This window comes from Petaurus breviceps, unplaced genomic scaffold (assembly GCF_028583685.1).
Source record: "Petaurus breviceps papuanus isolate PSGF00001 unplaced genomic scaffold, PetGlider_PUasm1.0 186, whole genome shotgun sequence".
In the NCBI taxonomy this organism is placed as follows: Eukaryota; Metazoa; Chordata; class Mammalia; order Diprotodontia; family Petauridae; genus Petaurus; species Petaurus breviceps.
The window spans coordinates 40,821,973-40,849,604 of NW_027185798.1; the positions used below are offsets into that span (position 1 = coordinate 40,821,973).

At 42.2% G+C, this 27,632-nt stretch overlaps 1 long non-coding RNA gene across 2 annotated transcripts in view; it reads right to left on the bottom strand.

Annotated features, from left to right (window-relative positions):
• The window catches only part of LOC138162161 (uncharacterized), a 445,118-nt gene extending 430,087 nt beyond the window's left edge, over window positions 1-15,031 (bottom strand). For both annotated transcript variants that reach the window (XR_011168564.1, XR_011168565.1), the window contains exon 1: window positions 14,862-15,031. This is a non-coding gene — a long non-coding RNA (uncharacterized lncRNA). The remainder of the gene's footprint in view (window positions 1-14,861) is intronic.
• Window positions 15,032-27,632: the final 12,601 nt, after the last annotated feature.

Consider the following 27,632-nt stretch of genomic DNA (forward strand, 5'->3'; position numbering starts at 1 on the left):
TCTCTCTCTCTCTCTCTCTCTCTCTCTCTCTCTCTCTCTCTCTCTCTTTCTCCCCCTCCCTCCCTCCCTCCCTCCTTTCCTCCTTTCCTCCCTCTCCCTCTGCCTTTCTCTCTCACTCCCTCTCCCTCTCTTTCTCTCTCTCTCTTTTCCCTACCCTATTCCCATACTTTGTCTTTTTAATCATTTTTACCCCACCTCCCCCTGACCCTTTCCCCTTTGCTCAAATCCAGCATTCTCTCCAATACAAGGCCATGGATGTGGACATGGGAAGAAGATCAGAGACACAGGAAAAAGAGCTAAATTTAAGACACAATCTGGATTTCAGCAATTACCACCCTTCCGTGCCTTCTCTGTCAAAAGGGAAAGAGAATCAGTTTTTTTCCTTGACTATTAAGACTCTAAGTCCAGGATGTGAGGGAATTCAAGCCTGACCTGGGAGAGAGGGAAGGGGAGAAGAGAAAGGATAAAAGTTAATATCACAGAGCCAGAGAGGGAAGCTTCTGCTGTGTCCAACACAAACCAATCAGAGATCACCCCAAATCACCAGACTTTAAGATGGAGCCCACCCTGGGCTAATTTGACTGGGGGAAGATGACAGCACTCTATTTCTCCTCCAGGGCCCTAGACCACTTTACAAGAGGTGCGATCCCCTTTCCGCTGACTTCCCCCAAATCTGTTTCTGAAGGAAGCACACAGCTCTACTGAAAACATACCGTTCTCCCTTTGCATTTGATCTTTCTCCCACATGCCTTTTGTATTAATCCTGGCATTCTACATCCATCTGTTTTTAACTTTGAGTTAGACACTCCAAGCCTAGCTCTAGCATTCTGACAGTGCTCAGGGCTCCTCCTAAGGGTGCCACAGAGAGGAGAAGAAATAAAAAGATGCATCAGATCATTGGAATCCAGCCTAGTACTTTAACCTTATCTCTGGGTCCTGCACGTCTTGCTTCCATTTTATCAAACCCCACTCCTCCCAGCCCCCTTCTTGTTCTGGCCTTCTGCATTGTACAGTTTGGGTGCAGGGGAAGGAGAAGGACTCTGAAGACAGAAAACCCTGGTTCAAATCCTGCCTCTGACACACCACCTGCATGACCTTAATTAAGCCCCAACCACCATGGGCTATATTTCCTCATCTGTAAAATACAGAGATTGGATTCAAAGGTTGGGAACCTATGGCCTTGAGGCTGCATGTGGCCCTCTTGATCCTCAAGTGCGGCCCTTTGACTGAATTCCAACTTCATAGAACAAATCCCCTCAAGAAAAAGGAGTTCTGTAAATCATGGACTCAGGCCAAAGGCTGCACTTGAGGACCTAGAGGACCACATGTGGCCTCAAGGCCACAGGTTCCCCACCCCTGGATTAGATCATTTCATCTCCAAGGTCTCTTCCATCTTTCAATCCCAATCTGCTGCAGGCAGGGTATGGAAAAATATAAGAAAAATTATAGACAATTCTGCAACTAGATAGACACATGCCTTAAGAAGAAGAATTCTAGGGGCAGCTAGGTGGTACAGTGAATAGAGCACAGGCCAGGAGTCAGGAGGACCTGAGTTCAAATCCAGCCTCAGACACTTAACATGTACTAGCAATATGACCTTGGGCAAGTCACTTACCCTCAATTGCCCTGCCTTCCCCCTCCAAAAAGAAAAGGGAAAAAAAAAGAATTCTAAGGAGTCAAATGAGGTACCAGTCAAGTGTGTGTCATCTGCATAAGTCTGGCCTGTACTTGAGTGTTTTTAAACCTCCACACCCAAGCCTTTGGATACCACAGAGTTTGCACAGGAAATGGGAGTGTGAAGACAGGACCTGAGGAAACATTGGATCTGAAGACAGAGAAAGAACAAAAGAGCATCCTTTGTAGTTCAAAAGTATGAAGTGTGAAGTCTGGAAACCCAAGTTACTCACTGCATAGCCCTGAAGGCACCAGGGACAAGTGTAGACAAAGGGTACTTGAGAGCAGAGGAAGACAGAGCTTCCTCTATGCCAGGCCCTGGGATTCCATATGTAAAGGATATATGGACAAACCTTGGAGTTTTCCATAAATGCCAGCTATTGTTATTGTGATTATTATTGTAATAAACAGTCCTTGTTTCTGGGTGATACAATATCAGTCCAGAGCATAAAACCAATGATGACAGATGAACAGATATAATCAGATATAATTATGAAAAATTCAACAATCTAATTCAACCAAAATTTGTCAAGCACATACTATGTGCAAAGCCTTATGTTAGTCATTGCAGTGTAGTACAATAAAAAGACCACGGGCTTTGGGATCAGAGCACTTAGGTTCAAACCCAGCCTCTAGTACTTAGACCTAGGGAAATTCACATAACTTTCTTGGCCTCCGTTTCTTCATGTGAAAAAGGAGGGACTTTTGAAGTCCCCTCCAGCCTAGGTCTATGACTCCATCATCTACAAAGACAGAGAGGGGTAAGCCCAAGATCTTTTTCTCAAGAGGTTTATAACCAAATAAAGGTTTTACATTGACTAGAGGTTTACATAAACATATAAATTAACATATGTAACATGATACAAGTAACTATTATACTAGAGAGAAGGGATAGTTCAAAAGAGATACCTGGGCAAAAGAACTATGAGAAATATAAAGGAGAGATCCCAATGAACTGGGGATGGGGTGGTTTCAGGGAAGGCTCCATAGAGAAGGTGGCCCCTAAGCTGGATCTTGAATAAGGGTAAATAGAAGTGTTGGGGGTGTCCATTCTAAGTGTAAGCCAAGTCTCAAGCTTGGAACATTTGCACAAAATTCTCCTCATTGGTGGAGAGAACACAAGCTCACTCTGTGCATGCATGAGAAACAGAGTTAGCTCAAGAGTTTGAGAGAGGAGAGACAGTCTTCTTTCTTCCTGCTTCAAAAGTGGATAAGTGGGACTGAGAGAGAAAAAACTTTAAGAAGCTGCAGACATACAGAAGCAGGACCTCCCTGCTGCTCTAGCTTCCACCTTCCCCAATCTATGTAAAAAGAGGACTCTAAATAAACTTTGGAGCTGCAGAACCCACAAAATGACACAGAGAAGCTAACCTCCCACTGAGGAGAGCCCAGCAGAGCTCTGGGAGCCGAGCCCAGACCCACGCCAAGGCTTTAGCCCCAGGGTGGGCCTGACCAGCCACCAGCCAGAGGGACTCCAGATCAGCAGCAGCTGTGGCCATTTCCAGATTTATCAATACATAGATGCAAAGAACAAAGTGAGAGGTCAGTGCAGTCTGGACTTTGGGACCCAGTAAGTGGGAGTGCATGGCTTTTGCCCCCAGGTCAAGAAACCGCTGAGATGCCAGCACAGCCAGCCAGCAGCCACATGGCAGCTTCCGCTCCTGGCCTGCAGAGTGTAGGGGGACCAATCACCAGTCTGAAGGGTAATCCCTCTTGCTTTAACCTTCTTGGATCTGGATTGCAGTCTAGGGTGGAGGTCCTGGGGTGTGTGTCCAGCTTGCCAGTGTGGAGACCTCAGAGAGGGTACCCATCTAATACCTCTGGCAGCTGAGAAAATCCCAGCATTTGGGATGAAAGCTCCCCTGTCTGGTGGCAGAGTCCTACTGTGGCAAAAGGCCCAGGAGTCAAGTGACTGAGGGGTGACATGACCAGGCAAAGGAAACAAAGCAGACATAAGATTCCAACATTACACTCCTATTTTGGGCACAAAAAGGAGCAAAGCATGGAACAGGAGGAAGACAGTGAAGTCAGAACTCCTGCACCAAAAGCTTCAAAGGAAAATACGAGCTGGTTACAGGCCATAGAGGACCTTAAGAAGCAGATAAGAGAAGTGGAGGAAAAATTGGGAAGAGAAATGAGAACAATGCAAGAAAATTACAAAATGAATGTCAACAGCCCGACTGAGGAAAACACTACCTTAAAAAATAGACTAGCTCAAATGGCAAAAGAGGCTCAAAAAGGCAATGAGGAGAAGAATACCTTAAAAAGCTGGATTTGCAAGATGGAAAAAGAATCTCAAAAGCTCAATGAGGAGAATCATTGCTTCAGAATTAGACTGGAGCAAATGGAAGCTAATGACTTTATGAGAAATCAAGATGCTGTTAAACAGATCCAAACAAATGAAAGAATAGAAGGTAATGTGAAATATCTCATGGGAAAAACCATTGACCTGGAAAATAGATCCAGGAGAGAGAATTTAAAAATTATTGGACTACCTGAAAGCCATGATCAAAGTAAGAACCTAGAAATCATCCTCCAGGAAGTTCTCAAAGAAAACTGCCCTGATGTTTTAGAACCAGAGGGCAAAATAGAGGTTGAAAGAATCCACCAATCACCTCCTAAAAAAGATCCCCAAAAGAAAACTCCTAGGAATATTATAGCCAGGTTCCAGAATTCCCAGATTAAGGAGAGAATATTACAAGCAACCAGGAAGAAACAATTTGAATGCTATGGAAACACAATCAGGATAACCCAGGATCTGGAAGCTTCTACACTGAGGGATCGAAGGGCTTGGAATATGATATTCCGGAGGGCAAAGAAGCTGGGATTAAAACCAAGAGCCACCTACCCAGCAGAGTATCATGTTTCAGGGGAAAATATGGTCATTCAGTAGAATAGTGGACTTTCGAGCATTCTTGCTGAAAAAACCAGAGTTGAATAGAAAATCTGACATTCAGATACAAGAAGCAAGAGAAGCATGAGAAGGTTAACGGAAAAGGAATCATAAGGAACTTATCAAAGTTGAACTATTAACATTCCTACATGGAAAAACAATAATTGTAACTTATGAAACTTTTCTCAGTAGTTGAAGGGAATAGAAATATATACATACATATATATATATGTGTGTGTGTGTGTGTGTGTGTGTCTATATATGAGGGTACATGGGCATATGAACACATATGTCAATGTGTGTATATATGTTTACAGGTATACATAGATAGAGGGCACAGGACCAATTTAATAGGAAGGGATGATACTTAAAAGGTGAAATTAAGAGGTGAGAGAGGAATATAATGAGAAGAGATGGGGAGAGACAGAATGGGGCAAACTATCTCATATAGAAGAGGCAAGGGAAAATGGTTACAATGGAGGGGAAGAATAGGAAGGCAAGAGGGAATGGGTCAGCATTATTCCCATTGAATTTGGCTTGAGGAGGGAATGAAATACACACTAAATACGGTATCTCACCCTCCAGGAGAGTGGGGGGGGAAGGGCATGAGAGGGGGGATGATGGAAGGGAGGGCAGGCTGGTGGGGAGGGAAGTTGGAAGCACCCACTTTTGAAAAGGGATGGGATCAAAGTTGAGAATAGAACAAGTGGGAGGTGGGATAGGAGGGAGGGAAATATAGTCAGTCTTTGACAATATATCTACTATGTTATTGTTTTGCATTAGCTACACATGTACAACCTATACTGAACTGCTTATCTTCCCAGTAAGGCTGGGAGACAAGGGAGGAGGGGAATGAATATGGAATTCAAAGGTTTAAAATTGAATACTCAATATATATATATATATATAATTATTAATACTACTTTACATGTAATTGGGAAATAAGATATACAGGCACTGGGGCATAGAGATCCACTGGAAAAGTCAAAAGGGGTATGGGAGAAAATATGGGACAGAGCACATTGGAGGAGGGGATATCCTGTGGGACTGCTATTTTGGGGCAGTGGGTAGGGGGAAAACGGGGAGAAAATTTGTAACTCAAAATCTGGCAGAAATGAATGATGTAAATCAGAAGTTAATAAAGCATTTGAAAATAAATAAATAAATACATAAAGTTCTAAAAATAAAAAAAAAGAAGCTGCAGACACACAAATGTCCCTGATCTCCAGCTTTTCTCCCTAGAGACTTTGGGGAATGACCCTCTGGGTGAGATTGGGGTCTCTCTCTCATTTACTCAGTGTATTTTCTGGTATATTCTAATCTACATACCTTCTCTCATTTCTGCTTCTACCTACTTCCATAAATTAATTGCTCACTATTTACCATTTGTGATAGTGGTGTATAGCTAGTATTTTGTGGGAAGTAGTGAGGCTTTAGGTTATAAACTGGAAGTACCCTTCCCTCTTTAAGGGACAGTGACCAAGAGAGTGCCTTGAACCTAAGACAAAAAATATCATTCCCATAGACTGGCAATATTTTGGGGAATCAGATAGATACAATTCTAGTCTAGTATCCCCTCTCTAAGAAGAACAAAATGTCCAGCCTCTTGGCTCCTTCTCCTGATCCCCTCCAGGCAAGGAATTAAAGTCTCCCTTGGAGAAGGGCAGGTAAGATTCCAAAGAGAATCTTCCTTATATTGTCCACAAGCTACACTGAGAAAATTCATATAGGCATAAACTCAATCTATGCAGGCAACACATGTATCCTACATGGGCATGAGGATAGCAAGAGCTCAGGCGTGAAAGATGGGATAGGGGAGGATAAGAATGGGAAATACTTGATAGCCCAGTTTCTCTATAATGCAGAATACATGTAAGGTAATGATGTAAGGAAGACTGGAAAGGTAGGTTAGAACCACTTTTTGGAGGGCCTTTAATGCCAAGATAAGGCATTCATATTTTAATTCTTTTTTTTTTTGGCAGGGGGAAGGTAGGTCATTTGGGGTTAAGTGACTTGCCCAAGGTCACACGACTAGTTTTGTGTTAAGTGACTGAGGTGGGATTTGAACTCAGGTCCTCCTGACTCCAGGGCCAGTGTTCTACTCACTGAGCCACCTAGCTGCCCCCTATATTTAAATTGTTAATCAGTGTGGATTCACTTAAGGTTCTTTGCATCAGAGAAGTGAATTAAACAGATCATAAGTATATAGAACTAGTTGGAAAAAGGACAGCCTGGAGGTGCAAAGGTCACTTTGCAGTCTTTTGTAATAGTCCAGTGACTCTAAAAGAATGTGTTGGGATGGAATTTGAAATCATACATACTTGCATGTTGCCAACTTTTTAAAAGCTTGGAATTCTGAGGCACCACTCTGGCAGTCTAAGTGAAAAAAAGTCAAGGGTCTGAGCTAGGATACAGTGAGACAGAAAAGCAAGGCATGGCATAGGAAGAAGAGGGAATCAGATGGAATTGGTGACTGGGGAGAGCAAGAAGGGAAAGTAAAAAAAAAAAAAAAATGAGTCATAGGTGTAGACCCCAGGCACCCGGAAGGATGGCAGCACCATCCTCACTCAAAAAGGGGAAATCAAGGGGAAGGGAAGGTTTTTGAAACTATGAAGGACATTGTCAAATTCATTTTGAAGCTCTGTTCAGGGCAAGTATCAATAGAAATAAAACCTCTGGCTTCTAAGCTCATGGGCAGGGGCTTATCAGCAGTTCTTTTCATAAGAGATTTGGAGAGGAAACCAAAAAACTCAAAAAATCACAAAGATAGCAATCTGTGCATTTAAGGGGCCATTGAGCCACAAGAGTCTGGAGTCCCCAATAAATTCAGGAAAGACCCTGCCCCTAAACTCATTTGCAGAGAGATAAATCACCACTCAAAGAAGGAGCAGCAGGAGATATGGGGGTAGGGAGGAATTGGGTCATTTTCCAAATATGAAATAAATAGCTGAGAATAGGAAAGACTCTACATGGGGGGAGGAGGAGGTTGTGGTTTTTCCAAGAATGAGATGGGTTGAAATGTATTTTTTTTTTCCTTTTTAAAAAAGAGCTTCCAGGCTTGATATGCAAGTGCTACATGCCAGTGAAGCCCCCAGAGTAGCCAGCTAGAGATCAGTAATGGCTCTGCCACCGAACAGGGGACACACCTCCTTTCTGCTATTCACTCACACTTTCCCTAGGCTGGGCTCACAGTGTATACATTATCCCAGGCCTGCTGACGGGACCATCTGGGTGATACTTCAATATTGCATTTGGGGCGTGTTTACTTGCAACATTTGTGAGGGAGAGATGAGAGCCACATGTAAGGCACATGCAGGAAATGCGCTGTAATAATCGCATGTTTATAATTCAGAGAGAAGGATGGCAGAGCCAAGCATGGTTTGATCAGGCTCCAAATCTATTTCCTGGACCTCAATTGAAAGGGGAGATGTTGATGTGGGTACTTTGGGCTGAGCTACAAGTTTATTTCTCCTGGTGTTGGTACACTTTTCAAATCTGTTTCAACCAACAGTCCCTGGTCATTTTTTCCTTCTCACACATCCTGTCCTGCGGATGCCAGAGTATGCAGTCCTTGCAAGGAGGCCTCCTTGCATATCTCCCTATAGAGAATGGAGAATCTGATTTATCAGGGTTCACTTGCAGGACAACTGTCCCTCCTTGATGAACCTCCTTTATCATGCTCAGATTCTTAAACATTGCCATGTGACAATTCCATTGCTTTTCATGGATGTTAAAAAAAAAATCCAACTAATCACAGTCCAGTTCCCAAATTTCCCTTTGAGGCAAGAACTTGGCAGGGCTCTGTTCCTATTCCCTGGCATGAACATATCCCCAGAAAAGATGTTTCCAGTCTTGTAGAGTTTCTTCAAAGGGCCTCATTCGAGCCGACAGATCCCTTCACTCATCATGAGTCACCATTACTCCATTGTTTCTCTGTTATTACAACTCAGGAGGGGATGTTTTATAGCTACTGCTGGGAAGTTTAGTCCTTTGACTTTCTAAAAAAGCACTTAGATGCCACCTCACTTGGTTTAGGTAAAGGAGCCTGAGGGAAGATAGAAAAACATGTCAATGGGGAGACTGACTGAGGGAAGAATGAGCACTAGAGTGCCTTTGAGAGACAAATTCCTCCAGGAAGAGGAAATAGTTCCATTTGTCTTCATGTTGTGCTTCCACTGAGGGAACTACCAAAGTAGACGTTTTCCCAGAGTTGTAACTAAGTATTTTTCACCTGGGGCAAAAGCAGTTTGGTAGGGAGTGGGAGGAGAGAAAGTAGCATTGTTATAGAAGATTGTATGGTAAATAAGGGGAAGGAAGCAAGATGAAAGGGGTGTTATACCAGAGGTGTGGTTACACTGTGGGAGAAAGTGCTGGTCCATTTCCCCAGAAAGTAGCTTTACAGGCTCTTTCCTTTATCTATGGAGGGGGGAGGGGGGAACCTGTGACCCCGAGGCCTTTTGTGGCCCTCTAGGCCCTCAACTGCAGCCCTTTGACTGAGTCCAAACTTCACAGTTCAGTGATCTATACTGTGTTTGTGAATTTGGATCAGTGCACACATCACTGCAGAGGTAAGGACGTCAAGGAGAGGGGTGCCAGGGCAACAAGGTGGTGGCCAAGGAGAAAGATACAAGAGATTCATGCTTCAGGAGTAGATGGAATCAGATGAACTCTGAGACCCCTTCTGGCTCTGAGATTCCATAAGACACCTTTTGTGTATCATCCTAGCCTGCTGGCTTGGGAATCTCTTTGAACTCAGAAATTATATCTAAATTTCATATGTGTGTGTGTATATAAATAAATAAATTATGCAAATTACATCTAAATCGAAAAGAACAACAGAATTATACAGGGAGTGCAGAAATGGTTTCAAGTATAAAGTGCTAACGTTCAGTATATCTGAGTTTTACTAAATTAAGAATTCCAAAATTAAAGGGAGTGTTAATGAGGAACATCATGACCTATTTCCCAAGGATTCAAATTTCTGAGGAAGTCATCAGTGCTTGAATTGCATAGTCTCCCCAAAATAGAAGAAACCTCTAACCTTCATTTAATCCAGAGGTGTCAAACTTGTAACCCGCTAAAGTCCCACTGCTGGCCTAACCAGATTAAAATGAAATTGTGAAACGTTTAACAAAACAAATAAAAATGCAATACAACATAGATAATGTTAATTTGTGGTTTTCTAAGTCAACATACCATCTAGTATAAGTGAGTTTGAATTAGTCTTTCCTCTCCCTTCCAAAAAAAGATCATTCATCAAATACTACTTCTTTACTTCTAAAGCACTTCTCCCTACAACAAACAAATATCCCATCATCTTCAAGGAAGCAACACCACAAAGTCAAATGTGTTATTAAAAAATCTGTCCATCAGCAAAGAGTCAGGGATTCCCTTGCATGTACAAGGTCTTGCTCTAGTGCCATGGGGGAATACAAAGAAGACTAAGGTATGGCCATTCTTCTCTAGAAACTTACATTCTAGTTGGGGGGACAGTCTTCCCATGCCAAGACCCCCCATGTGGGTCTCCATTAAGGTAAGCCCTGAGCATGGTTTACCATCCTTTTTAATTCTGTTTGGTCCCTTTGTTCCCCCCACAGAATCACAGATCTAAAGCATCATCCAGTTCAAAATGCTCATTTTGGAGATGAGTGAACTGAGACCTCTATGTTAGATATTTTTCAACCTAAAATGTCTAAGGTACCACCTGCCAAAGTGACTCCAAGTAACCAGTGTCATATTGCAGAACGTAGTAATTAGATTTGCTTTCAGAAAATTTAGCCTTCCAGCCATTGATGCCACCAAAGTGTATCTACTGTAACCATCTACTCATTTGATCGCTCGATAAATATTTAGTCTAGTCTCCCTTTTCCAAAATCCTAGAAATCATCAGCTGTGAATCTAAACTGATGCTGACAAACTGAATAGAACCAAAGATATTCCTTGCTGTGCAGACTCTGGGCGTTTCCATTGGTTATGCCCTCTTCTATCTGGAGATTCTCCCTCCTCACCTTTGTCTCCTGGCTTCCCCGGCTTCCTTCAAGTCCCAACTAAGATCCCATCATCTATGAAAAATCTTTCCCCCTCCCCCTCGATGCCGATGCCTTCCCTCTAAAACTACGCCCAATTTATTCTGTATATCTCTTGTTTGTATGTAGTTATTTGTATGTTCTCTCCCCATTAGACCGTGAGCTCCTTAAAAGCAGGAATTTCTTTTATTTTTCCTTGTATCTCCCAGTGCTCAGCACCATATCTAGCATAGAAGGTGCTTAATAAATGCATGTCAGCCATTGACTATTGACAACTTTACCCAGGTTCTCTCTTAAAACTAACAGGAAAGACCAATCACCCAGGCTCAAACCTTGGGTTCTTGGATTATCCCTTCTCTGTTAGCCATACCTTGAATCCTATTAGTTTTATGCCCATGCTATGTCTCATATCCAACCCCTCCTTTCCATCTCTACTATCTCCATCCTTACTTTGAGCCCTCACCCAGACTACACCAACATGGTATAATAGAAAGAGCTCTGTATTTGCAATGCTGAATTCAGAGTTGAGGAAGCTGAGTTCAACTTCTGGCTATGCCACTTTGTGCCGCTGTGACCTTGAACAAGTCATCTCACCACATTAGGTCATTTTGGTTGTTACTTGGTCATTTCTGTGGTGTCCATCTCTTTGTAAGGTTTTCCTGGGAGTGTTTGCCATTTTCTTTTCCAGTCAATTTTACATATGAGGAAACCAAGCAAGCAGGGTGAAGTAACTTCTCAGGATCACACAGCCAGGAAGGGTCGGAGGCCAGACTTGAACTCCAGGAAGAGGAGTGTTTCTGACTTCAGGCCCAGCACTCTATGCACTATGGCACCACCTAGCTGCCCCTCTAGGCCTTCAAATGAAGTTCCTCATTTATAAAAGGAGGGAGAAACCCCAGAAATTGGTCCTTAGTCACAACAATAGGTGAAGAAATGAGATATATTGAGTCTGGACAGGAAAAAAGCCACCATCAAATATGTGCAATTCTGTCACAGGGAAAGCAAGAATGGTTTATATTTTTTGCATATTAAGGTTTGCAAAGTGTTTCCTTCATAACATCCCCAGTAGGCAGTTGAAAGCAAGTATCATCCCCTTTTTACAGATGAGAAAATTGAGTGTCAGCAAATTAATTGACCCACTCACAATAAGGCAATATGATTTCAGTTCTTCCCGACTCCAAGCCCAACACTTTATGCAGCATAACATCCTGCTTCCTCAAGTCGAAAATAAAGTATTTGACAACCGGAAATGCATAAACCCTGAGGAAGAAGGGAAGAAGGGCAGCAACTCTTCCATGACAGGTGAAGATGGAAATAACGGAGAAACATGGTGAAAGAGAGAGAGCCTATCATGCCAAGACAGCTTCTTTGACTGGAGGATGTGGTTAAGGTCCCGCCATCCAGGACGTATGTATTTAACTATAAATAGCTATTTCTAGAGCCAAAAACTCTGAGGAACCTTTGAATGAGCAGAGCTCTTGGGCAATGACCCAAAGGAGAACAATACATATTCTGTTGAGAGTTAAGAATGATATCCCCATACTGGGCACATGGTAATCTGCCAGCCACCATTAATGACTGAGTGCCCACTGTGTGCTTGGCATCGTGGGCTGAAACAAACCAAAAAATCTAGCAAACATGGTCCCTGGGCTCAAAGAAACTATAGTCTAGCCAGGGAGACAGAACACCCACGCAGCAAGCAACTGACTGGAGAGAATCAGGAAGGCAAATGACTGTGTAAATACCTCAGGAACACAGGGTAAAAAGAAGGGAAAGGAGTTGGGTGGAATTAATCGGGCTACAGATACAGGTGTGCCCCTTCCTGAAGGGAAAGGGACAGGTGTGGCCCAAGCACTGGGACAGTCAGTCATCCCCTTAATGCTCACACAAAGTACAGGTGTGTCCACCTTGTGCTGCAGGAGATTCCCTGCCCTCTCTCTGGAGTTAAGTCTTAGAATTCTCAAGATTATGACTATTAACTTTCCCCCTTGAACAAATATAGAGATACTCCAATTATTGCTCTTCCATCTTCCTGTTCTCTCAAGTCCAATCCACTACTAAGTATCTACTTTATCAAGTGTCAACTGCACCAGATACTGGGAATAACTTGTATTTGTTTTTTTATGTTTTGCATATGTTGTCCGCTTCTGCTGTAAGCCAGGCCTGACTCAGGTCAATCTTGTGGTTCAGGTTCAGGACTAAAAGAAAATGAGATTCTCATAGACCATCGATCAGTTAAGAAAAGAATGGTTACTTAGCCATGATACAGAAAGGATATTCGGCAAGGACACAGCATTCATGCAGTTAGGCTCTGTTTTTGCTGCTTCTGTGCTAGCTGCACTGGTCTGCACTGGACTCTTAGCTGACTTTTGTACTCAGGACTCCTCAAAGCTTCATCAATGATTCCAGCCTTTGTCTCCTAAGACAACTTAGTGTCAAGCATAGTTTTAATGCCTTTGGGAACATTGGGAAAGGTCTTGAAGGAAGATAAGGATTCCAAGGGGAGGTGAGTAGGGAGTATAATCCCAAAAAAACCCACTGGTCTACATTTAGGCCATTTGTATTTTCTCAACTGTGTAAAACTTGTGCCTACCCCACTAGAATGCAAACTTCTGGAGGGCAGGGATGGTTTCAATTTTGTCTTTGTATCTCTCTTACCTGCACTTTTTTTTTTTAACCAGACCTGTGATTTCATCAGTTGTAGGAGACAACTCCCTCTACCAATACAGGTCAGCCCTTCTCTATGATTTAGCATCTTAAAGACCTCCAGGGAGCACTGAGAGGTGGTGAATTGCCCTGGACCACATAGTTGTTCATACCACTCTGCCCAGCACATAGAATGGATGAATGAAAGAATGAGCACTCGTGAAATGCTAATGTGCTGTGTCAAGCACCATGGAAAGCACCAAAGACACAAAAATGAAGATAGTCCCTGCCCTCAAGGACCTTATATTCTAATGGTGGGAAAGGAGAGAGAGAGAGAGAGATGGAGAGATAGATACATGGAAAGATAGATGGATAGATCAATGAATAGATAGGTGATAGTGGATAGATAATAGATATAAAACATTATATAGATATATATAGAGATAGATATAAACGTAGATATAGATATGGAATGATGGCCTGGAAGGGCTATTTTGGTTTGAAAAATTATAATAATAGTGAGTAGACACTTACAGGGCTAGATTCACACACCTTTTCCAATAGCAATGATAGTAATCATTTGATTATGGGGAGAAAAAGGGGAGAAACAAAATGACTGGTGAAAAAATAGAAAAAAGAATAAAGTGAAATATGATTGAAATAGCCAGTCTTAAATAAGAGCCCCATATGAGGCCCTCACCAAATAGGGACCTGGACTCTCAAAATGGAAAGTTCCAGAGCTAAAAGGGTTAAGTCCTCCTCAAGATGGGATCTGAAGGCAATTAATTAATGCTTGTTGAATTGAACTGAACAAAATTGAACTGAATTGAATTCAAAAGATTCCATCCAATCTACCTGCCCAAACTGGCCACTAGCCTTGGTGCGTCTCACAAAGCATATCTCAGGTACAGAAATGGCCACTTTAACTGCCACTGAGTCAAAGATATCAGAGGTGAGACTGTGACGGCTCCAAAAACCACCCACATCTCAGCCAGGCTGCAGGATGTTCTCCCAATATTGATAGTACTCATTTGAGACTCGGGAGTTCCCTCCCTGGGTGATAGCAAACTATTCCATGTAGGTTTGGAGCGAAGAAGATAACTAGAGGCAAGGCAGCCTGTCATTAAACCTAGAAATTCCTGGAAGCTGGGCCCTCCCTAGGACCTGTGTGAAGGTTTTAGTCACATACTGTATTTACTCATCTCCCTAGGCTCCACTAATACATGCTTCTATTTCCAGCTTGTGAGGCAGTAAACAGAAACACATTGCTTAGTGAGTGTGGACCCCAGCACCAACTCACCAGGCAGGCAGGCATGCAGTCCCGAGCAAGGTAAACAAAGAAGATAGCTTGTCTCCAGGGCTGCCCCATTTCCCTATCATACTCCCTTCTGGCAGCAGCTTCAGCCTATGCCACCCCCCCAGACCCACAGATCTGTGGGCTCTGCCTCTCACCCAGCTACACTGTTCCCCAGAAGCCAAGCTCCCTGAAGCTACAAAAAGTCCATGGGCCAAACCAGATGCTTTCTGGAACCCTGGGGGCCCCATCTGTTTCCACCAGCTGCAAGCTTAGGGACCCAAACTCAGTGTCTGGGGATGACACATTTAATCTACACAATACCTACCTTGGCTGAAATGAAACCAGCCTTGCTGCAAAGCCGATTTGTTGAGATGCCACATCGTAAATCAGCTGGTCAGCTGTTCTTTACCCCAACCAGGGTAGTATCACCTTTGCTCTGAATTAACTGCATCTGAAACTTAACCTCCCAACTCCAAAGCCGGCTGGAAACAACATGTGCTCAGGGAGTCCAATCCATGAGGCAAGAACTTAAGTTATTCCACATTTTTTAATAAAAGAGCCAGAAGGGGGGGGGGTGGAATAGAGTCAGGGAGGAGAGTGTCCCTATTAGCCTGGAGGCTTTAGAGTTGGGTCAAACAAATGGATGGAATTAGATTTTGGGTAACCACATTTAGGACAAAGTATTTACTGACAGCAGGAGGTTCAAATCTAGATGGTGCTACCTAGCATACCAGTCTGAAAAAAAGAAAAAAAAAGATCCCAAAACAATGGAAGAGGTTTCCAAACAAATTCTCTACTGGGCCCAGGAGTTAAAGGGGAGAAGGAAAAGGGGGAGAGGAAGAGAATTATGAGTAACAACTATCCAGGGCACCCCACATTGACACTCACCTTGAGGCCTTCTGTGGCGCTGCCTTAGAAATGAGGGACTGTGGTACAGTGCCAGAAACACTGAATCTGGAATCAAGAGAGGAGCTGGCTGTGAATCCTGCCTCTGACAAACAGCCGTGTGACTATGGGTAAGTTGTTTAACATCTCTGGTCTTCCATTTCCCCATCTTTAAAACAGAGTGAACAAAACTTACAGTATTCACCTCACAAAGTTGTTATGAGTATCAAATGAGGTAAAATACTTTGGAAATCTTAGAATGCTTTACAAATATCCATTGTTTTTACCATGAAAAGGAGCAGCATGATAGAGGGTCCTCTTCTTCCTGGAAATCAGAAAGACTTGGGTTCAAACTCTGTCTCTGACACACACTAGTTGTGTGATCCTGGACAAGTCATTTGACCTCTGGTCTGTGCTGGAGCCAGGTAAGACAGGCTTTCCAGAAAGTATTATTAAATTTTCATCACAAGCATTATGACTCAGGACGAGGCAAATGCTACCAACCAGGGCTTGATTTGTCATTTTGTTGATTGTCTGGACTTAAGGGGTGGAAAAAACACTAATGATACAAATTAAAGCTAAAAGTGTGTCCTATGACTAAGGTACAGAGGGGTTGCTGATTTACAACAGCAGACAGAGTTTCCACACCTGATCACCCACACTAAAGCAATCACAAATCACAAAAGAAAACACTATTATTATGAAAGGAATATATCCCTAAGTTCTTTTGGAACTTCAAATAACCAGTCCTCTTCTCCCTCCAATCTTGTCTGGATGTACAAGACAGATTCACCTTGGATCACATTCTTTACTGTAGCAAAATGGCCTCCAGGGCAACATGGCCTCCTCCACCCAAGGGAAATTCCAGTTAGTAAAGCCTAAAGCCCTTGAAAAATGAACAGAGAAGCCCTACTATGGAACTCTAGCATATTGAGGTCACTGCCCTTTGAAACAGGGACTTTGAAGGACTGAAACCCTTTTACTCAGTCTGGTCAAAAACCATAAACCATCCAAACTCTTCAAGATGGCTAGCCGAAACCTCCAGGTGTCTGTGCTGCCCAGCCGTGGTGGTCACTCATATCCTGTCTGAGTTCAGCTCAGGAAAAGGGTTAGCCAAGATTTGGAAAATAATGGTCTCTTTGGAGAGTTGCACGTAGGTAGTTATTGACTCGTAAATAATGTGGAAACAGTCCAGGAACAGAGCCTTTCTCTCAGAGGCAGTACTGATGTTGCCGTTGGAGGCAGGCAGAGGAACAGCATCCACAATCCACACTTCCCTGGAATTCTGTTCAGGAAAATTGACATAATACTAGGAATGAGGGGAGTCATGTTAGCCTTAGAGGCCCTCTGGTCCAATGTTCTCCCTCCCTTTACAGAGGAGACCAAGGTCCAGAGAGATCAAAAAACTGGCTCAGAGTCGGAGAGATTTGTGCCAATGGCCAAAGGCTATAAGACTTGCCTAAAAAGGAAAGAAAACTGAGACTTCCTGACCTCTCTTAGAAAATGACTAGAACTGGCTCTTCTCAAAAGACCAGGATCATGGGATCATGTGATTTAGAGTTGGAAGAAACCTTCAAGATCACTTCAAAAACAATTTGGCAGGCTAAACCATTGGGCTAAATTGAAGAATATTAGATTTATTAGGGATACTTTTAAAGTATTTTACACTTATTCAACTTCACAAGTACAAGATGGCAGCCATTCGACTAGATCAAAGTTCATCTGAAAATGATCTGGGGGTTTAAGTGGACCACAAGCTCAATATGAGACAACAGTGTAATGAGGCAAGTTACAAGAAACCTTGACTGCATTTAGAGAGGCATAGCATCCAAGGAGAGGGCAGATACACTCTCACACTGCTCTGCGCCAGTCAGACCACATCTAGCACATGGATAGCACATTTTAGGAAGGTCAATAGAGAGTGTCCAGCAGAGAGAAACCAAGACAGGAAATAACCTTGAGTTCATTTTCTATGAGACTCAATGAAAGTAATGGAGAATGTTTAGCCTGTAGGGAAGATTGAGAAGATGTCCAATACTTAGCATAGAGATTGGCATATAGTTGATGCTTAATAAATGTTGATGGACTAATTGATGTGATAACCACTTTTCAATATTTGAATGACTGTCAACTTGAAAGAGGATTTAAACAGATTCTGTATGAATCCCAAAGGCAGAACTAGGAGCAAGAGGAACTTGTCTTTAAACTTACTAATAGTTGAATGGGCACCCTCTAAAGGTAGCAGATTCATAGAAGAGAGTGTAGTATACTGGATAGAGCTTTGGACCTATAGTAAAGAATACATGTTCAAATTCTACCTCATATCCTTACCAGCAGAGTGACCCTGGCCAGGTACCTGAACCTCTGTGAGCTTTAGTTTCCTCCTCTATAAAATGGGGGATTGGTCTTGATGGCCTCTGGGGTCCCTCCCAGCTCTGGTCCTATGATCCAGTTGGATACCACTGAATCCTATGATGCAATGATCTTCTTCATTGGAGTTCTTCAAGACAGGTCAGATTTATACTTCTCAGGAGTGTTACAAAAATGACTCTTCCTGAAGTCTTTTCAACTCAGAGATCCAATGATTATCCAACTTCCTCATTTTATAGATGAGGAAACTGAGGACCAAAGATGTAAAGTGACTTGCCCAGGGTCACAGAGGTAATAAATCACTTTCTACTATATTCTACACACTATCCCAAACAGATAATGGCTCCAATCCTCTCACCTAAAATCCACGTTAGCATAATTTCCTAAAAACTCCTTGGAGTACAAGAAGGTGGCACTCTAGAAACCCCAAAGCAGGTACTTCTCAGTAGCCAAACAAGATCCAAAATATGACGTGGACCTTATTCCTAAAACAGGGCACAAAAAAAGAAGTTATTCTTTACAAAGATGATGATGTGTGTGTCCACCCTGCCAAATACAGGTTCTTCAACTCAATCCTAACAAAAATAGCGCTGCCAAAAAAGAAAGAAAGAGAAGGAACATCTGCAGACAGAGACATTATGCCTTCAGCCAAGCTGACTTATGGTTCATCACTCCCATTAAACTTTCCATTTTCAGATGCCATTACTGGAAAGAAACTTTTATACTGTGAACACTTTACGATATAAGACAACATAAATAAAGCACAGGCTTGGCTCTTCCAAGCCTGGAATAGAATTGCAAGCCAGATCACAGGGGAGAAGCAACCAGTCTTTATAGCTTCTTATAGGTAAGAATCTCACTATCATTCATGGACAGACTGCCTGACCTCCTGAGGTATCTGTGACCCCAGTAGAATGTAAGCTCCCTGAGAGCAGGAACTGTCTTTTTTTTTTTTGCTTGTATTTATATTCCCAGCACTTAATACAGTGCCTGGCACATAGTAAGCATGTAACAAATGCTTCTTGACTTGACTTGACCATCTTCAGCAGTTTGCAGAGTTCTCAGAAAGGTTGTTGCTGTTTTTGTCCTTCATTTTCGAACAGGACCATGGCATCAGGGAAATGATGACATGAGTTGCAGTTGACTTGTAATTGGTCTTTGAAGTTTACCTTATATTTGTGTGTCAAATTTTCTAGTAAGTTCTGGTCTTTTTGCAACAAAATCCTGAAAGTCTGTCAATTCATTGAATACCCTTTTTTCCCATTCCAGATTATGCTTAACTTTGTTGGGAATGATTTTATTAGTTACAACCCCAGTCCTTTTGCTCTTAAATATACAGCATTCCAAGACCTACGGTCTTTAAGTGTAGACACTGCTAGGTCTTGCATGATTCTAATTGTGGCTCTGTGGGATTTAAATTGCTTTTTTTTCTTGTTGTTCACATTTTCTCCTTAACCTGGGGATTTGGCTATGATATTCCTGTAGGTTTTCATCCTGGGGTCTCTTTCACGTGGTGAATGGTGGATTTTTTTTTCCTATTTCTACTTGCCCCTCTTATTCTAATATTTTAGGGCAATTTTCTTTAATTTTTCCTTGTATTATCATATCAAGATTCTTTTTCTGATCATAGCTTTCAAGCAGTTCAATTATTCTTATGTTTTCTCTCCTTGATCTGTTCTTCAGATCAGATATTTTTCTTATAAGATGTTTCACATTCTCTTCCATTTCTTCATTCTTCTTATTGTTTTATTATTTCTTGGTCTCTTATAATATCTCTGACTTCCCCTTGCCCAATTCCAGTTTCAAAGAGTTGTTTTCTTCCTTAAGATTCTGAATCTCCTTTTCTAGTTGGTTGACTTTCTTTTCATAATCTTCTTGGTTTTCTTGGATTGTTCTTTTTAAAAAAAATTTCCTCAATCTCTCTTATTTGATTTTTAAGTATTTTGGGGGTTCTTTTGAAAATTCTTTTTGGACAGGTAACCATTTTATATTACTCTTTGGGATAGGAGAAGCTTTTTTTTGCTTCAGTATCCTCCTCTGAAGACAAACCCCAGTCTTCTCTATTCCCATTTTTGTGTCTATGGTTGGGTTCTTTCTCCTCTGCTTTCCATTTTTTTTTTTGTTTTGTTTTCTTTTTAGCAATTTGTTATTATAATCACCTCTAGTCCTTGGGTGTGGGGAATGCTACCTCTGACCTCAGGTCCCTCTTACTGTCATTTTTTTGAGTTTTGTACTGGGCCCAGACTCTACACTCCTTTCCCCCTCCAAGTCACAGCTAGCCTCCCACCCCTACCCCCACCCCCAGAGGCTATCACCTTCAGTTCTCCCCTCTGGCCTAGAACTGAAATGAAGAACTCAGTGTACTCACTGGACCTGTGCTAGTTCCTTCTTACCCTAGGCCAATTCCTTCAGTCTTCCCCTGCTTAGATGTCTAACACACTGTGAGGTAAAAATTCCTGTGGCTGAGGTTAAGGCTACCTTCCAACCCAACTGACTCCAAGGCTTACTGTTTATTGTTCCAGGGAGATAGCCTGGAGATGTTCACTCTTAACTCAGGTTGAACTTTTTTAAGATCTCTCCAGTTGTCCCAGGAGGACTGTTGGGATTTAAAATGTTGAGGTTTAGGGGTGCTCAGGACCCCAAAACACCAACACGCTGGGTCCTGCCCAAATAAATTTGACTCAAGCCTTCTCTTAGCCAAAGAAAAGCAAAGTTTATTAAGGATTCACCATATTGGGTAGACTCTTAAGGAGCCTAAGCATTTGTATGGCTAATGTGAGCAGGCCAGATTGAACCTTGAGTCTTTATCAGTCTAGATTGAATCTGAGAACCTTCATGGAGGCAGAATGGATCTTATATACAGAAAGACTGTGGGAAGGATCTAGGGGGTGGTCTAGTAGCCTGGGGTAACTAGAGGAGGGGTTTAGGGAAGGTCTTCAGGAGGAGTCTAAGAAGGATCTTAATGGGTCCAGAGGGGCTAGAAGTCAGATTCCCTGGAACCAAGAGAGCATGATTTTGATACAACCAAGGGTGGAAAGCAGCAGGAGACAATCCAGAGGTAACAGACAATGGAGGACTTGGCTAGGTTAAGGGTATCAGATTTGGGCATGAAAAAGCCAGATTAAGTGGGAAAATCCAGGAAGGTTCCAGAGGGTTCCTAGAGTCTATATCCTATCAGGACTACTGTTCGGCCCGACTCTTTCTTATTTTTGCTGCTCTACATTCACCCTGAAGCACTGTTTTGTCTTGTTTCTAGATGAAATCTGAGGAGTTTGGAATTTTCTGACCTACTCTGCAATTTTCCCAGAATCCTCTCCCATGTTTGATCCTTATAACCCTGGGAGGTAGGTAACATTATCTATAGATGAGGAAACTGAGGTGGGGAGAGGTGAAAGGTCTTGCCCAATGTTACACTGCTAGGAAGTGTCAAAGGCACATTTGAACTCAGGACTTCCCAGGCCTCTCTACCTGCTTTGTCACCTCAGGTAAGGGAGAAATAAGAGTCAAAGGTGACTCCTCAGGTTTGAGTCTGAAGAATGAAGAGGAAGAGAATCAGTGACAGCAACCGGACAGCTAAGAAGATAGGTCCTAGAGGGAAGATGATGAATTCCGTTTTAGATGTGGAAATCCAAATCGGCATGGAGCCATCACTGAAACGACTGTGCAGGAGTAGATGAGGGGATGGGGAGGGGGGAGGGAAATGCAGAGGAAGAGGAGGGGAACAAAGAACAGAACCTTGAGGGATAGCCACACCTAGAGGGTAGGTGGAAGATGAGCCAGTAAAGATGACCAAAAAGGAATGATCAACCACAGCAAACCTTTGCCCTTTAAGAATAGATTTGACTTTTGCAAAGAGATAAAAGCTATTATTCAGAGATGATTTTAGTAAATAAAGTGGATGAGCAAGGTGGATAATGCATTCTGGGGTCAGCACGAGCCTCAATTATAATGTAACAAGACTGTTTTTATGTGGGGCTCACAAACTATCTCTAAAGTCAATTTTATGAGGAAAAACATGGTGAGCAATGGCTGAGGTGCCCTTGGCGCTAAGCGTCTGGCCTCACGGGGCTTCCACCGGGGAGCAGACAGTACTAATTGGGGTGTAGTCTTGCTGGTATGTTTGCTTAAAAGTCAGAGACATGATTTTCCAGTCCCACCTCACGTGGGATTCTGCAAAAGTAAGTGAGTGACTGTGTGTGATTCACCCACCTGTCCTTCCAACCCTGTACCTGCCCGGCGGCCTGAGGAAGAGCCTGCCGTGAGTCAGCTGGTTATCTGATGTCTCCTGAGTCACCAGTGTGCTGGGCAGGCACCCCCAGCCAGGATGAGTCAGAGCTTTTCTTCACTTTCTATTCCCTCACATCACTTAGCTGTCTTGTCTGGTGAGTCACCTTTTGTGTTTGTTACACCCCCCCTCCCCCCTAGGGACCAGTGCTTTTCAGCACATGTGGAGTTTAAAGATTCCTCAGCTGTGTGTCACACTGGACAGGACTGGAGAGCAGCCGGGCTCTGCCAAGATGTCAAGAGTCCTGGGTGCTGCTGCTGCTGCTGCTGGAATAGCATCCCCTGCACAATTTAAGGCTTGTTCACCAAGGCTTGCTCCAGTACCTAGGTCTTTCCTGAAGGAAAAAGGGAGTGGGAGTAGATGCACTCCATTTCCCCTTTTAAGATACTGACTCCTTTGTTTCACATCAACACGCTCTTCTCCAACCAAAGCAACTGACCCACTCCCATCTACATCCTCAGGGACCCTTCTGTACACCATGATACGGTACAAGGGTGGGGAACCTGTGGCCTCGAGGACACATGTGGCACTTTGACTAAAGGGCCACACTTGAGGACCTGGAGGGCTGCTTGTGGCCTCAGGGTCACAGGTTCCCCACTCCTGGTATGGTAGATAGAACAATAAACTTAAGTCAGGTAGACTTGGGACATGGGATCCAAATACCCTTACTAGATAGGCATGACCCTGAGCCAAGTCCCACAACTTCTCTGAGATTTAGTTTCCTCATCTGTAAAATGGAGATAATAATATTGCCTGCCTCCCAAGGTTGATCTGAAGAACAAACTAGATAATGCTTGATAGCTGAGATCATGCAATGTAAAATGCTATCATTATTATTTCTAGGAAGTAACTACTGATAAAAACTTAAGAGGTTATGCCCCCAGGAGAACTAGAAGAGACCGTTGTTGTTGTTGTTGATGTTGTTATTGTTGTTGTCGTTGAGTTGTGTCCAGCTTTTCCAGGCCCCGTTAGGGATTTTCTTAGCAAAGGTATTGGAATGGCTTGCCATTTCTTTCTCTAGCTCATTTTATAGATGAGGAAACTGAAGCAAACAGGGTTAAGTGATTTGCCCAGGATCACACAGCTAGTAAGGGCCTGAGGCCAAATTTGAACTCAGGTCTTCCTGACTCTAGGCCCAGAACTCTATCCACTATACCACCCAGCTGTGGAACAGACCTCAAAGGCCATCTATTCCGACCCTCTCCTTTTACAGATGAGAAACTGAGGACTTGTCACACAGGAAGTAAATAGCACACCTGAGATTGGAACGCAGGTTCTCTGATTCTACGTTCTGTGATCTGTCTTCTATCATGGAAACTTGAAGGACAAAATGCCCTCCAGAAACAAAATAATCCATCTCCAGGAGAGGAGTCAGGCCAGTAGGAGGTATATTTAGAGATAAGTAGTGGTTTTCCTGGTGCGTCTCCTGTGTTACCACACTGCCCATGCCTGTGATGATCAACCTGAGTCAACATAATAAAATAGTAAAAACACTGTGCCATGAGTCAGGAAGCCCAGGTTCTAGTTATTAACTGACTTAGGCAAGTTACTGAATCCTTCTGAGTCTCAATTTCCTTTTCTGAAAACTAAAGGTTTTCAATTAATTGGCCTCTAATATCCCTTTCAGGTCTAATGGGACATGATTCTGGGACCAGCAGCAATGGTGAAGAGTAGGGAGGGGTCAGAGGAGCTGGATGCAGTCCTGACTGTACTATTTAATACCTGTGTGACCTTAGGCCAGCCACATCTCTGACCCTCAGTTCTTCTTCTCTAAGATGAAGGGCTGGAACTAAATGGCCTCGAGTTCCACAACCAACTGTGAAATGGAAAAGTTTTCTCTTTGCCTCCTCCCTGCCTTTCTGTACAAGGCTTCCCCTTCTCAATTTTTGCAAACCCCAACCCTTTTCTCCCAGCCACCTAGTCTGTGTAAAGTTCCCAGGGAGCATTAGTTACTCCTTATAGGTAGAAATTATCCTTTCTTGTGAGATGATAAGAGTTTTAAGGTATTACAGAGCTCAAGGAGGTAAATTCCCTCTCTGAGATCCTCAGTGGCAGAAAATTTTTATTTTTCTTCTTCTCAACCCCAAAGCACCCAGCAGTATTTGCTTCACTTTTCAGTATTTGCAGAAAAACCTTCAAGATCTAAAGGAATAAATCTCTAATAGCAAATTTTAAGCACATGAAATGCTAGTAGGAAGGAGTGATATTTCTGGGCATGGGGTTGGGAGAAGTTCTTCTCAAGATCCTCAAACCACAACATTTGGGGAATTGCTTTACTAATCCTGAAAGATCACATGGTAAAATTATCATACAAATAGATCACATTCATATAGTGATTTAAGGTTTATAAAATGCCTCACATTTTTAAAATTTCATTTGATCTGCATAACAGCCTTATGAGATATAATTATCCCCATTTTACAGATGAGGAAATGGAAGCTCATAAAGGTTAATCAAGTCAACAAACATTCATTAAATACTTTCTATGTGCCAGATACTATGCCAAGCCTGAACGCAGATCACCTTACCTCAGTGACTGATTCCCTATCTACTACACCACACTGACTTTATTGAGCCAGAAAATCTGGACTGAATTCTGAGATCTGACACATAATTATTAACAATAATAGCTAGCATTTTCTATAGTGCTTTAAAGTTAGTAAAGAACTTTATAAATATCATTTCATGTTATCCTCACAACCACCCTGAGAATTTGGTGCTGTTGTCTTCCCCATTTTGCAGATGAGGAAACTGAGGCAGATAAAGTTAAATGACTCATCCAAGGTCATACAACTAAGAAAGTGTCCAAAGTCTGATTTGAACTCAGTTCTTCCTGAATCTAGGCCTGGTGCTCTGTGCACTACAGTGCCACCTAGATGCCTCAAAAATTTCTTAGTTGTATTAGCCTGGGAAAGTTATATAATGTCTCTGAACCTCATCTCTAAAATGGGTATAAAAACATTTATACTTCCTCACAGGTTTATTGTGAAGAGAAAACTTTATAAATCCAAAGAGCATTATATAAATGGAAACTATTTTGGGCCTAATCTTAGTGTTTGTCCAGGGTTCCTCCTAACTTATATTTCTGCTCCTACCCCCATCATGCTTCCTCCTCACTCCCACCTCATCTCACCCAAATAAATAGAAATTTGTTTGGCTAAGTTGATGAGCTGTCTTAATGTTATACAACATACTGACCATTCAATCTGCATTTAAATAGAAATTTGTTCAGCTAAGTTGATGAGCTGTCTTAATGTTATATAACATACTCACCATTCAATCTGCATTCAGACTCCTTGGGGGAGTATCTAAATTTTCAAGATTTTCCTGTGTCATAAGTATTTCTAAAACCATGAGGTAAATACTACACTCAAGAATTTTTATTGTTGTTGGAAATGTGGGAGAATTGGAACACTAATGCATTGTTGGTGGAGTTATGAACTAATTGAACCATTCTGGAGAGCGATTTGGAACTATGCCCAAAGGGCTATAAAACTATGACTTTGACCCAGCAACACCACTTCTAGGTCTGTCTTCCAAAGAGATCGTAAAAATGGGAAAAATGTACACATGTACAAAAATATTTATAGCTCTTTTTGTGGTAGCCAGGAATTGGAAACAGGGATGTCCCTCATTTGGGGAATAGCTGAACAAGGTGTGGTATATACATGTAATGTAATGTAATACTACTGTGCTATAAGAAATGATGAGCAGGTGGACTTCAAAAAACCTTGAAATATTTATATTAACTGATGCTTAGTGAAACAAGCAGAACCAGGAGAACACTGTACACAGTAACAGCCACATTGTGCTATGACTGACTTTGATAGACTTAGCTCTTCTCAGCAATGCAGCTCCAAAAGACTCATGATGGAAAATACTATCCATATCCATAGAAAGCACTTTGGAGTCTGAATACAGATGGAAGTATAGTATTTGCTTTCCTTTTCTTTTGTTGTTTTGTTTTGTTTCTTCTTTTTTGTGGTTTCCCCCATTAGTTCTAACTCTTCTTTACATCATGACTAATATGAAAATATGTTCAATATGAACAGAAAAGTAGAGCCTATAGTAGATTACACTTTGTCTTAGAGAGGGGGGAGGATTGGGAGGAGGAGAAACTTAAAACTCAAAATCTTATGGGAGTGAATATTGAAAATGAAAAAGAAAGTATTTTTTAAAAGAATTTTTATTGTTGTTAAGTCATTTCAGCTATATTTGACTCTTCTGACCCCCATTTTGGGATTTTCTTAGCAGAGATACTAGAATGGTTTACTATTTCCTTCTCCAGCTCATTTTATAGATGAGGAAATTGGGTAAACAGGGTTAAGTGACTTGCCCCGGGTCACCCAGCCAACAAGTGTCTAAGACCTGATTTGAACTCATGAAAATGAGTCTACCTGATTCCATGTCCAGTGCTCTATGTGCTATACCACCTAGCTTCCCATCACTCTAAAGAGACCTAGACCACAGGGGAACTGGGAGGCCTGGAGCCTAAATTAGAAAACAGTGATAAGGTGGGGGTTGCTCCAAAGATTTGGCATGATGATTTGCCATCTTATCATATTAAAATTTAGATATGACTCTGCTTAGTAACATTAAATATGATTAATGATGTTTGCTTATTTGGGATTTTGCTGATCTTTTTTATTATCCATTGCCAAGAACAGAAGAAACCCTGAAAGTATTTCATCCAGTCCTTCAGGCAAACAAAGGCTTGGTCTAGACAAGGTATCTCTGCAATAATAACTAATGCTTATATAGTGCTTTAAGGTTTACAAAGTAAGTAATATAAATGTCATTATTCCCAACTTATAGTTGAAAAAACTGAATTCAACAGTCTCAGTCAAGGTCAGACTACTAATTCATGTCAGAACTATGATTTGAATCCAGATCTCCCCTAATACTAGGATCAATCAATCAATTAATTTAAAAATCCCTTTTTTAAGTGCTTACTATAGAAAGGTTAAAAAAAATCCCTGCCCTCAAGGAGCTCACTTTCTATGGAGGAAGACAATGTGTAAACAGCTAGCTACATACAAGTGGGTAGTAGTTCATTTCAGAGGGAAGGCCTAGGGAAGAAAGATGAGGGCAAAACTGGAAAAGTCCCCGCAAAAGGTAGGATTTTAGCTGATACTTTAAGAAATTCAGGAAAACTATGAAGTGAGAGTGAACAGGGAGGGCATTCCAACTGGGGGGCACAGTCAGTACAACAATATGATGACAGGAGATAGAGAGTCTTGTGGAAGGAACAGCAAAGAGGCTCATGGCACTAGACCATAAAGTACATAGAGGGGAGTAAAGTATAAACAGACTACAAAAACAGGAAGGGTCCAGGTGCAAAGGGGCTTTAAATGCCAAACAAAATACTACCTGTAGGAAATAAGGAGCCACTCTAGTTTAATGAGGGAGGGCATAAGGGTGACATAGTTACACGAGCTCTAGGAAAATATCTTGGTCAGCGAAGTGAAGGATGGGTTGGACTGTATAGAGATACATCATCCCTGAGGTTTTTCTTTCTCATCTTTTTCCAGTCCCAAGACCTGAGGTTTTAGGGAC